The sequence below is a fragment of the Nipponia nippon genome, unplaced genomic scaffold (assembly GCF_047370975.1).
Source record: "Nipponia nippon isolate SJK-2023a ecotype South Korea unplaced genomic scaffold, ASM4737097v1 scaffold_1, whole genome shotgun sequence".
Taxonomy (NCBI): Eukaryota; Metazoa; Chordata; class Aves; order Pelecaniformes; family Threskiornithidae; genus Nipponia; species Nipponia nippon.
Window position 1 is genome coordinate 26,401,637 of NW_028262290.1, and position 11,863 is coordinate 26,413,499.

The window sequence follows — 11,863 nt, forward strand, 5'->3', positions numbered from 1 at the left end:
TGGCAGTGTTAGGTTAACGGTTGGACTCGATGATCTTAAGGGTCTTTTCCAACCTTAATGATTCTATGATTCTATGACCTCTAATAAAATCTTTACTAAGTGGGTTTTTTTTAGATTGGGTAAAAATTAGTAACAAAAATTTAGAACTGTGCTACAGATACATGGAATGTTGTTAAAGATACAAAGTAAAGTGTTTATATTAGCCATATAAGAGAGAAAGAACTAGTGTTTACAAATAAATTAAGAACACGTGTATTTATATGTTATATGAATAAAATCTTTATTATTTATAATAGACAATAATGGCATGCTATTTAAATAGAACTTACTTAACATTTACGTGACATTCCCTTCTGTGTGTCCTTCGCAGCATTTCTACTATGTCAAATGTTTGTGCTTACTCAACAAACTGCATTCCTTTCTGCAAGTAACCTAGAAAATATCTACATAAAAATATACATACATAACTTTCATAGTAGCTAGATATTAAAAGCGAAGAAAAACAAACCTAAAAACATCAAAACTGACATTCACTCTTAAAATGTAGCAGAAAGTCTGCAAACGTGGCATATTTAAAACTGGATTCTATAAGCAGCCAAAAAATAAACAAAAACAAAATAAGGAAAATAAATTTGCTTCTGTCATACTCACGAAGTTTAATTTAGTAAAAACTTGCAGTGACATGAAGTTACCAACTTTAAGAGTAAGTAGTACTTTGTAGGAATTAGCCGTAAAAATCCAGTTGTAGCCAAACTATATACACACAAGTCCAGCTTTTATTTTTACCTGAAAAGCTATACCATTGTCAAAAACTGCTACTTCTCTTATGCCTGCTTTTAAGAATAACTAGAATAACAAATGCAATAATTGCCTTGTGTTTCCTTATTTCTTTTGGAGTTAAGGTGTTACTGGAAGCAAAAGGACTCTTACTTAATGGGGATTAATAAAATAGCGCAATTTGCATTTAAGTAAACATAATTCAATTCTTAGTAAAAAAAGACCTTTAAAATAAAACTGTCATTTAAGAGAGAATTAATAAAAGTGTCAATGTCTGATAAAGGTGGTCTTTCCCCCAAAAGATGAAATGATTCCTCCTTTGCTGCCCACTCCACTGGAAACCTCTGATTTTGCAGCAGAGTAGAGGGAAGATGTCCAGCCTCCTGGCTGGAGCAGAGGGAAGATGTCCAACTCCTACCTGGGAGTGCCCGTGTGGTGTGCAGGCTGGTGAACAGCTGCCCCCCTAAACCACTGCCACAAGAGTAAAAATGATGGACACACCTCCTGACCAGCTTTTCTCTGTTTCTAAATATGAGAAGTAAAAAAAAACAGTATTAGACACTTTTGCACAAGTAATGCAGCACTGTAAACAAAAGATGCAAGTAGATTAAGGTTAAGAGAAATTCAGCAAAAACTTATCAAAGGCAGAAATCTGAAGAGTGAATTAAAAATTAAAATGTTTCCAGAATAAATAAGAATGTAGTTAAACATGTTTTGGGCAACAAAGGACAAAAAAAACCCTCCAGCTTTATAAAAAAACCCCAACCAGCTACCACAAAGAGCAACACCCTGTCCTCATCCCATCTCTCCTCTCTGTGATCTTGTCACAGTAGATTGCATGAACATCAAAGGTGTTGGACGTGTATCGCTTCTCTTTCTACATTAGCTGCTCATGGCGCTGTTTAACTTCCCGGCAGAAGTAATTAATAAAAATTTACTACCAGGACTACTGTTTCACAAATATAACTCAAAGTCCTTAGACTGATAACAACCTCTTTATCCTTTATATCAGTTAAAGATAGGCCCTAAATATCTCTGTAGTTCCAAACAGCATACTAATTCATTTGAAGAATGCATAAAAAGTTCAGACAGTTATATTTTTGTTTTCTCAGCACACTGTGTTGAAACAATCTCATTTTTTGTTTGACAGCTTCTACAGTTATATGAATGTGAGAAGTTTCCTTTTGTTCAAAAAAAGTCTAATCTTCATAACTATAGAGAAACATTGAGTCAATGAATCACACATCAAAAGGTGAATAAAAAGACGTTCATTCATCTTAGTGTTCTTATTAAGACCTTTTTAAGCCTATCATGGTATTTTGGGGCTTAAATTATTGGTTTTGAATTCCTGGAATTGGCAGCAGTGCTACTTTTGTGGAAAGGAGATAATTTTTCTTACAGAGAACTTGCAGAATAGGATTAATCCAAGTCTGCAAAATAGTTGGAACTCCTATAATGCATTATCTAAATGTAAATGTATCATTAACCAGTAATTGTTGCAATTTATTCAGTATCCCATGAACTGCTGGGTCCACTCAGCACTTGCAGAAGACCCATTAAAACCAAGAATTTCAGGCAAACTGTTCTTCAACAAGCTGCTTTTTGTTTTATAGATGTGCTACTAAAGTGTGGGTCTCCCTTTGGACTGGGAGGAGAATCCAGCCCGCGGCAGTGAACTTGCTGGGCGCCGGGCGCTTGTTTGCTCAGCCCTGCCCTGCTGTACCTGCGCTGGGGATATGGTCTGGGAAGTAGCTACGGAAAGGAAACACAAACGTGAAAGCAGACTAGGGGTGCTGCTCTGACCCGAGCCCAGCTGATTGCAACGGCTCGCTGGAGTCTTGGGGTAAAAGGAAGCGGCTTCGCGCTTCTATTTCTTAGTGAAACCCTTAACCTTGTGTTTGGGCTCCTCAGGAAGAAGTCTGTCCTCTGTTCCTGTTGTCTTCGACCATGAAATGAATGCCTGAATGCACAGCATTTAATTTCAGCTTTGCTGGTCCTGGATCCCTGTGGTCTAAGATGGACGTTGGGACCAGCAGCCCAGGCCAGCACTGCTGCACCTCTGCTCACGGGCACTGCGATGTTAAAAGCACTGGTTCATGCTCTGGCTGCACTGACCTTCAGATGCAAAAAGGCAGAGGTAGCTCTGAATTGATGAATTTATCCTACTGACTGTCCTTTTAATTTGAAATGCAAGTTTCAGACTTTAAGGTGGCAGATGAGGGAGGGCATTAAGTCATGCAGTTTCCATTAATGTCAAGCAAACAGAGGTGTACGTTTAGGGAGGCATTTCCATATAAGTCACAAACGAGGCAGGGAAAGAGCTAAAATGGTTGCTCTGCAATCTTTGGAAGTAGAGAAGAAGCGAACATGAAGTGCATACCCTGATAGCCCAATACCACAGCTATTTAGTCACAGAAGTAGTCCCTTGAGGTCCCAGCTTGTGTATGGTGTGCCAATGAAAGCTGGTTATCCACTGCTGGCAGAAGTTAAAATTATGCGGTATTTCTGGCATTTTCTATTCTAAGCACAGGAATTAGTACTTTAAATAATGTTCATTGTAGGTGGCTGCAACACAAAATGTGCACAATCCTCTCTTGCAGACCATAGGCCTTATCTTCTGATGGCTCATCAATGTGACTAGATCTTGATTGCCAAAGTAGGTAATTGAAATAAATGAGATTATTTATGTTTGGCTTGGCCTCTAATGCATGTAAAAATTCCTTCCAATAGGTAAAGGTCAGTCTCAGCATTGATTCAGGTTTATGATGTGAGCCATATATCTTGACTCTAAAATGAAATAGCCAGGTCCCTAGAAGGCACAAGTCCACTTCTAGCACTTCTCTGGGAGTTCATAATACTTCCAGTGGAAGGCACGGCTGCAACCAGACCTCATGGTCCTGCTGAGATGAGAGGTAATAGAACTGATTTGTGACAATTTTTCCAGCCGGAATTACATTTATGGCCATCTGGCAGTTCTTCTGAAAAGAACATGCACTAATAGGAACCCTGGAATATGATATTTAGACATAAGATACCTTCATTGTTAGTAAAAATCAATGCAAATATTCAGTCCCCTGCTACCAGTTCCTACCCTTGTCAAAGGCTTTAAAGAAGCCAATTCAGTGTTGGAAATGCAGACATTGTTTAGGGAAACGTACTCTGGGAATGCAGGTATCAGTAAGGACTCCTGATGAGCTGAAGTTTGCTGCTCTTCTTGCTGCTCTTCTTGCTGTTACAGTTCCTGGGACAAATATTTATGAGAGGTACTGTGCTCAAGGGAGCCACTTGGTATCTCATCAGACTGTAAAAGTTCCACCCTGTGATGTAAAGCAGTGGCAGTCTGAACATTGGCTATGTGGGGAAGAGAAGGGCTAAAACCAGGGGAAAATGAGCCAGGATTGTCTGATCCCTGCTTAGGGAAAGAACGTGATTTCTTTTAATCCATCCCAGCAGAACAAGCTGGTTATAAACTATAAAGCTGAAGTGGTTTTGTCTTCACTGGTCAAGCTCTCCATTTCTTAGGTTTATATTAACACAGCAACATTAAATCCTGCCATTTAGAGGACTCATCAAAATTGAGACGAGGGTCTTGGACTGATGCCCTGTTGTTGGTTTTACACAGCCAGGGCAAAGTGAGAGTCAGGAAAGTCTGAGCAGCAGAAACTCATTTTGTATTCAAAGCTGGGCAGGTGGGAGGGAAAAAGGCATCAGCTTCCAGTCACTTGTGCTGGTTTTTGGAAGATGTTTTCATTCAAAGGCAAGTTTTCTAGGTTCCCAGCTGAGCTGTGGGACATGGAGCTGCCCAGGCACTGCAGATTTGCGTGTATGGTGCAGTGATTTTCGGTTTGGCTTTACTTTGTAAGTCAGTCACCACATACATACTGCATATATGCATATGCACCATATGCATATTATAGAATAGAATCATAGAATCGTTAAGGTTGGAAAGGACCTCTGAGATCATCGAGTCCAACCTGTAATTGTAACAGTTTTGTAAGAGTAGTTTTGATAAAATGAGCACCTGCCCCTGCTCTGGGTCTTGGAGGCCTGCAGGAAAGTGTTTGTCCCTACACGTGGGACCCAGAGCCCCAGATCTCCCGCCAGGGTCCGTGGGGATTGCCTGGCCCTGATTTCTGATGAGTGGAGAAGGGAAATGAAGAGCACCTGAGTCCTGCTTCAGTCTGAAGGGGGAATCTTGGCATCTGCGCTTTTCTCCCAGGCTTATTTCTGATTTTTATCCAGTGACTGCTATACAAAACAGTCTAGGCAGCAGAATCTGTGCTCACAGTGATAAACAAAGCCCTAGAGACTAGTTTGTTTTATCATGCCTGTTTCAGTGTCCTACAGGTGGGCATGTACATACAGATGAGGGAGTGCTCCAAGACTATCTGCTTCATGGGTCCTAAGGCCATCTGTATTTACATACGTGTGTGAATAAACAAAAAATAGTGTCGGCCTGCCAGTTTGATGGTTATTTCATGTCATAATACTATGATGCTTTCTAAACAGGCTATAGCTGAGAAAAGACTTGGGTTTCCTCTTTTGTTTTGACACAGTGTTACATATTTTGAGTTGTACAAATTATGGACATATCTTTATATGTATTGAGTAATGAACGAAAGAGGTAAAAAAAATTACTTCTTCTGCATTTATAAGGAAAAAAATGTGATTTTGAAACATGCAGTTCATACTTCTAATGCATATGCCACCCTAAGACATCACGAGAATTAACTAGAAGACACCAGCATGCCGAAAGAAAGTGAATTTCTCCGTGCTTCAGTACGGAGCTCAAGTTTTAATCTCCTTTGGCGGTCTTGCAATAAGTAGTGTAAAAACAAGTAATCTCTAGAATATGCATCGTTTATTCCAGAAGAGCCATTTGGTTCCATTATGTCATTGCTTGCAAGAAGAAAAAGGGAAACTAAAATCTATCATCTTGACCTGGGCAAGTTTAACAGCCCAGGAGTTGAACAGCATTAGCTCAGCACCTAACAGGGGTCAGGACCTGACAGCAGCAAATGGGGGAACTTCTCAAAGGGCTTCTTCTGCCAGCGATGAAGAAGGCAAGCCAGTATCGTCTGTTTGTGTGCGGTGGAAGAGGTCAGATGTCTGTGTCTGGGGGAGATCGATGCCATGGCTGCGAGCACGACATGTGTGGGGCAACTTCTGCGGGGCTGGGGCTGATCGAGGCCTTCAAGGAGACCCTCTGGGAACAAAGGTGGGGATATGCTGCCTCATCAGAGCCAGGCATGCTGCTGATTCAGCTTCCTCCTGCTTTGAGGAACCTGCAAATGAAACCAGCTTTGGATATCTCTGCCCACGTCCCGGTGGGGATTTATTGAACTGCGAGGTAGCATCTGTGTCAATGTGAGCCGAGAACAAGGTACCACACGGGTGAAATGCGGTCGGAGAAGATGGCTAGGCTGAGATGCATCAGTGACTGGGAGAATTTCATCAATATAATGCACATGGAGTCCTCCAAGGATAGCGAAACAAAGATGCTCAAGACAGAGCAGCAACAGCAGGGAAGGAGCAGGCCCCTCAGTGGGGTGGAAATGGCCTGGAAATGGTGGAAATGAGCTTCCCTGAGGAAGGACAGAGCCCATGTCTTACTGCAGATGAGCAATTCACAATGACAGCTCCAAGGAAGAAAGAAAGCAGAGTGTCTCTGCTTCTGCAGTGTCCATTTCAGGGAGCTCACCTGAGCTCCTGGTGCTGTTACCTGCTCCCCCAGACAGGCACTAAGAATCTGGCGAAGAATTAAGATTAACATGTCAAAACTGAGTATCAAGTTCTGGGAACAGGGATGATTCAGGTAAAATTTTCCTCATCCAAGGCAAAGGCATTCAAGGGCCATATCTCCTGGGGAGGGAACAGGGTTGCACAGGTGGTGTAGCTTCATTGACCCTGGCCATCAAGCATTAGTACTGTGCACGACTGGATACATCTGCTTACCCTTTTTGTGCTCCTGTTGGCTATGCTAGCAAGAAGGGTTTAAATGAGGATCAAAGGGTGTTGATGGTGAAGCCCCACAGTACAAAAATTATTCAAGGAACTTGCTGAACAGTCAGTGTCATGCTTTGTTCCTATCCCAACACTTGCCTACATAGTTTGCCCCCTTTATCCCCTTTACCACGGTGCCTCTTGTTTGGATGATTGCTCACAAAGCTGTGTCCGTCTGATCTTCTTGGTTTGTGCTTTTTGTCCAAGTTCCCTCTCCCTAATGCCACATCTTGCACGGTTGTATAAACATAAATTATCTCAATGTGAACAGGGGTATAAACAGTAGAAAGGGCAAGGCTATCAAAATAGAGGGAGACATGTAAAAGGAAGGTCTGAAGAACATCTTAAATGCAAGTAATATGGGGCCCTGTTACACTTGTTATGTTCTCAAGATTATGAGGACCACAGAGATTTGGCTGAATAATTTGAGACTGGACTGTTTGTATAGAAGGGTAAAGTGCTTCAGAAAGAACTGTCAGGAAAAAAGTGAAATGTTGATGGGGACGAATATATTTATTTTGAAGTGCAGAGTACAGGAGATAGGGGTGATGTAAGTGCCTGGTAATTATACCATGATGAGAACCCACAGTCCTTGCAAAGGGAAAGAGGGAAAAGGAAAAAAATTACAATGGACATGAAAAAAACAGATTTCTATAAAATAAGTTTATCAGTAAGAAGAATTTCATAAGAAACAAACTGAAGAAAAGCATTAGTAGGAACGACTAGGTATCTGTATAAATGAAATGAAGGGCATAATATGTCCCAATGCAGAAGTAGTATTAGGAAGGGTAGTAAGAATAACTTTGTTAAATCAGAGCTCTTCAGTGTCTTCAAACTCACAAAGGAAGCACAAAGACAGTCATAAGTAGGTTACAACACTAAAGGTGAGTATATAGCATAGGCAAATACAGACAAAATCAGAATTATGGAAGTGCAACTACCACTGCGATGAGGATAACATGAAAATACTTTATAAGTGCATTGGTAAGAGTTGCAGTGCTCAGGAAATATTGTTTGTAAGAGCCTGTCCTCAGCAGCACAGGGAAGTCTCACCTGGAAGCATCTGGGGCACAGCTCATCAGCAAAGGTGGAGAGCAACTGAGCGGCATCCAGAAGACAGCAATGTGAATAAGCAGATGTCTGGAAGTACCACAATGGATTACCTATGGAGACTGGGAGTGGCCATTATTTGCATTTTTTACAATCAGGGAGGTTGCAGGTGTAGCTGATTCTGCCTCAGGAGAAGAAAAGGAACTAGATAACCAGAAACTTGAGTTTCTTTTAAGCATTATTTTTCTATGCTTCTTTTTCCTCCACTGGTGCTAGCTCATTTTGACACATATTGATGATGTTGTGAAATTATCATGCCCTAGGAGACCCATAAAAGAAATATTTTCTAAACAAGTAGAAAGGGAAAGAAGCTGAGGTCAGGCAGGTCCGGTTAGTTTTGGAAATGGAAGAGGTACATGGAGAGACATCCGGTGAATTGAAAAAAGGAGTAAAAGTAAAAAGACAAAGAGAAAAAAAGAAAAAGGAGCGAGGGAGGAATGACAAAGTTGATAAATGGGAAGAGTGAAAAGGATGTGACTAATGATATAAGAAGAGTTGTTTCTGGAAAAACTGACTCGTTGAATGATGATTCACACAATAAACACCTGGACATTTGCCTTTTTTTCATCAGATTTACTCAAAGAAACAGCTGGCTCAAGGCACCAGTCTCACTGCTGAGTTTCTTCTTGTGATTTTATCTGTGGCACCATGTTATGGCTGTTGTAAAGCCTTAAGTGCTTCTGGACTTTGTAATGTATTTGACACGGGAGATTTTTTTTTCCTGTGTGGTTACAACCTGTAAGCAGCTGCTCTGTGGCTGGGAAATTATTTCAGTCAGAGAAAGACATTAGGGATGAGCAGGCTCACCTCTTCCAGTGACTTTAAAAAATATAGGCATTCAATTAAGCATATTAGGTACCTTAAATTTGTATTTCAAGTACCCCACTGCACTTCCTAATAACTGGACTTCCAAGCAGAAACTCTAGCGTTTGAAAGACGAACGCCTAACTTGTTTATGAGGCTCTGACTTCTGACATTATGACTCGAGTTATTCTGCACTTGTCATGTACAGGTGGGCTAAAAATGGCATTAGGAATTTGTTTATGTGAATTTGTTATTGCAGCATGAATTCTGGCTGTTTTGAAATTTATACTTCATGCTGGAAGTACTTCTCATTCATATCCAACTAGTACACAATTAATCTGCATGCAAGTCACTTAAAGTCAACATATTTCTAAGAAAGTTCAATTCTCTCCCCTTTATTGTATTTACTTTGAAATAATGAACAATGAGTTCTAATGCTTTAATGGAAACTGTTGGTTTTGAGCTGTGCTCTAAAGATAACTCGCTGCTAGCAGGCAGCTTTGAGAAAGCCTGAATCATTCAGAGTGCATAGGCAAATGGAGAACAGTTGTGTTTGAAAGCATGTTGAAAGCACAGTCTAGAGAGGTTTTTTCTTGGAGAAACAAATGCTGATTTCGAGGGAAAAGTGTGATCTGAAGCACAAACCAGAAAGCTCACCTTTGCCAGAAGTGTATGCCTTCCAGCTGTAATAAATTCTAAACGCATCTTTCTTTGGATGCAAAATACTTAATGCGCTGCACAAATAATTTAGCAATGTTAATGAGCAATCTAACATACTGAGGAAACCGAAAGCAGAAGTTAAAACCTGGATGAAAAGTAACATTTCATGAGAGAATAAAATAAGCCTGTTCAAAACTTCTGAAATAAGCATGATATTAAAAAGTGAGTTAGCAGAAAGCATAACATTTTAAGGATTATGATTTTTTAAAAACTCCTGTTTTTTCCAAATATGTTTTGTTTATTATTTATTTTACCATAGCCCTTCACAGTTCAGTTGACTTCAGTTCCCCTTACTACGGGTGCTATAATGCAGAGACTAGCAGGGACTGGTTCCCTTGAAGGGCTGAAAATGTAAACAGACATGAAAGATGACACAGGAGGGAAAGGAATGATTACATCCATTATGAGATGAGTATCTGGAAACGGGCAAATAGAGTGATTTGCTCAAAGTTACCCGAAGTAGATTGGTTGACCTCAGACAGAATTTGAACTTTCTGAGTTGATGACTGATGAATTATTCTGATAACTAGGCTTGGTCCTTCCCATGCACAGATCTGCTGTGAAAACAAGTCACCTTTATGTCCAAATTCTTGCCTTCTGGATGGGAATTATCCCCGCGACTAGGCAAGTAGTAAGTGTTATCTCCGCCCAAGGCCCATGCCTTCTTCTTTCCACCTCCTCTCCTACAGAAAGAACAACTTTCCCCCTGCAGCTCCAACCCACGCCTCATGTGTTCATTTCTCGCAGCCCCACCAAAAAAACTGAATTCAGAAAGAGAATGCCAAAGAAGATAAAAATATAGAAGGCTGTAAATTATCTCAGAGCTACATTGCTTCCTTACATGGCTGCTGTTTCATACCACACCTAGTCATTAAGAATCAATAATTCTCCATGCTGTTAATGTTTGAGCCACTGAACCTCTAGGGCGAGTCTGAGGAACTATAAACTGTGTGGAGAAGCACAAACAGACACTACCAACCTGCACAAAGGTGATTCCTGCAGCTGAAAGAGGCATTTTAGAGCAAAATAAGCTTTTCATGTTACAGGTAAGGGATGGTCTAACAGTCATTTCATTGAAAGATTTAAAAGCTGAAGCAAGGGTTTTGCCGAAGGTTTTTCTGGCAGCGTTAGGAACTCATCCGTCCTTGTAAAATGGATGACTGCTGTGCTAAGGCTTAGTCTGGTTTGTATTTGATTTGGATCAATTTCCTCTGTTTTCTCTTTACTGAATTCGAACATCTGAAATCAATCATTTAAAGAAAATCAATGTTTTTTTGTTCACGGAACCAAATACTTGTGATTGTTACTGATCTTTAACCTCTGGGAATATTCTTTGTTCTCTGAATGTTTATTATTGAAAGTCGCTGGGATATTTGTATGTTGGTTATCCTAGAGATTTCTGTTCAGGCAGGGGAACCATAAGGGATTATTAAGCACTGAGATGAAACTAAGAAATAAGGGGAAAATATGGCTCCAGTGCTCAGCGAGATCTCAGGCTGCTTTTAGTTAAGCTGATCCTATCCTAATCCTGAAACTGTCTATTATTGAAAACTTTTGCATGAGTTTATATATACTGAAACTCTATTCTGAGTGACAGAGGAGTATGTATTTTGGGGCTTTGGTCCTTGGCAGTGCGATGCTTCATGAGACTTGGTAGCAGCTTCCAGGCAAAAATGAATGTTCGAGCGCTGATCAAACCACTCATCCTGGCCTTGCAACAGGCACCGCAAATGGCACGACATTAGGGAATAGATATTTATATTCAGAGAGAAGGGAACAGCAAAGGCACTTATCATGCAAATCTGTAACCTACGAAATGGCTGTATTTCTACTGCTGTGTTTCGTAGTTGGATCTGAACAGAGACACCTGGCCAAGACAGAGAGCAGTTGGACAGCACATAAAGGAGTGCATTTTCTGTCCCTTTGCACTAAGGCTGGACGTGTCCCTACCTTAAATTTTCTCCTCACCACAGCAGGTCTGCTCCCTCTCTTTTCCCTGAATCCAGACCGTGGTATCCCCAGACCACCCCACACCCTTTTTCCTCACCTCTTGCTGGCCTCCTCCCAGGACTTTTAGCTCCCTGTTGTCCCTCCACCACTGGCTGGCCAAGGGGCACGTACGGCCGTGCCTCCCCCAGCGGGGCAGATGAAACCAGGCCGGCAGCTGCTGGGCACACACTGCAGCCTTACCCTTGGGGGGGGCATACCTTTGGGTCCTCTGTCCCACCTGCCACCCCAAATTAATAAGGTTAATAGTTTTTTGAAGTTCCCATCCTGCTATTAAGTGCGGCTGAGACTGGCTGATATATTCAGAAGAGACCGGGAGGAGGGGAGCGGAGAGGCTGTCAGACAGATAGAGGAACTGAATGAATTTCCATCAACTATCTAACTGAAATATCAGCAACGGTCTTGGTTCAAAGTGTCTTCTCAGGAGGTTCAAAGTGTCTTC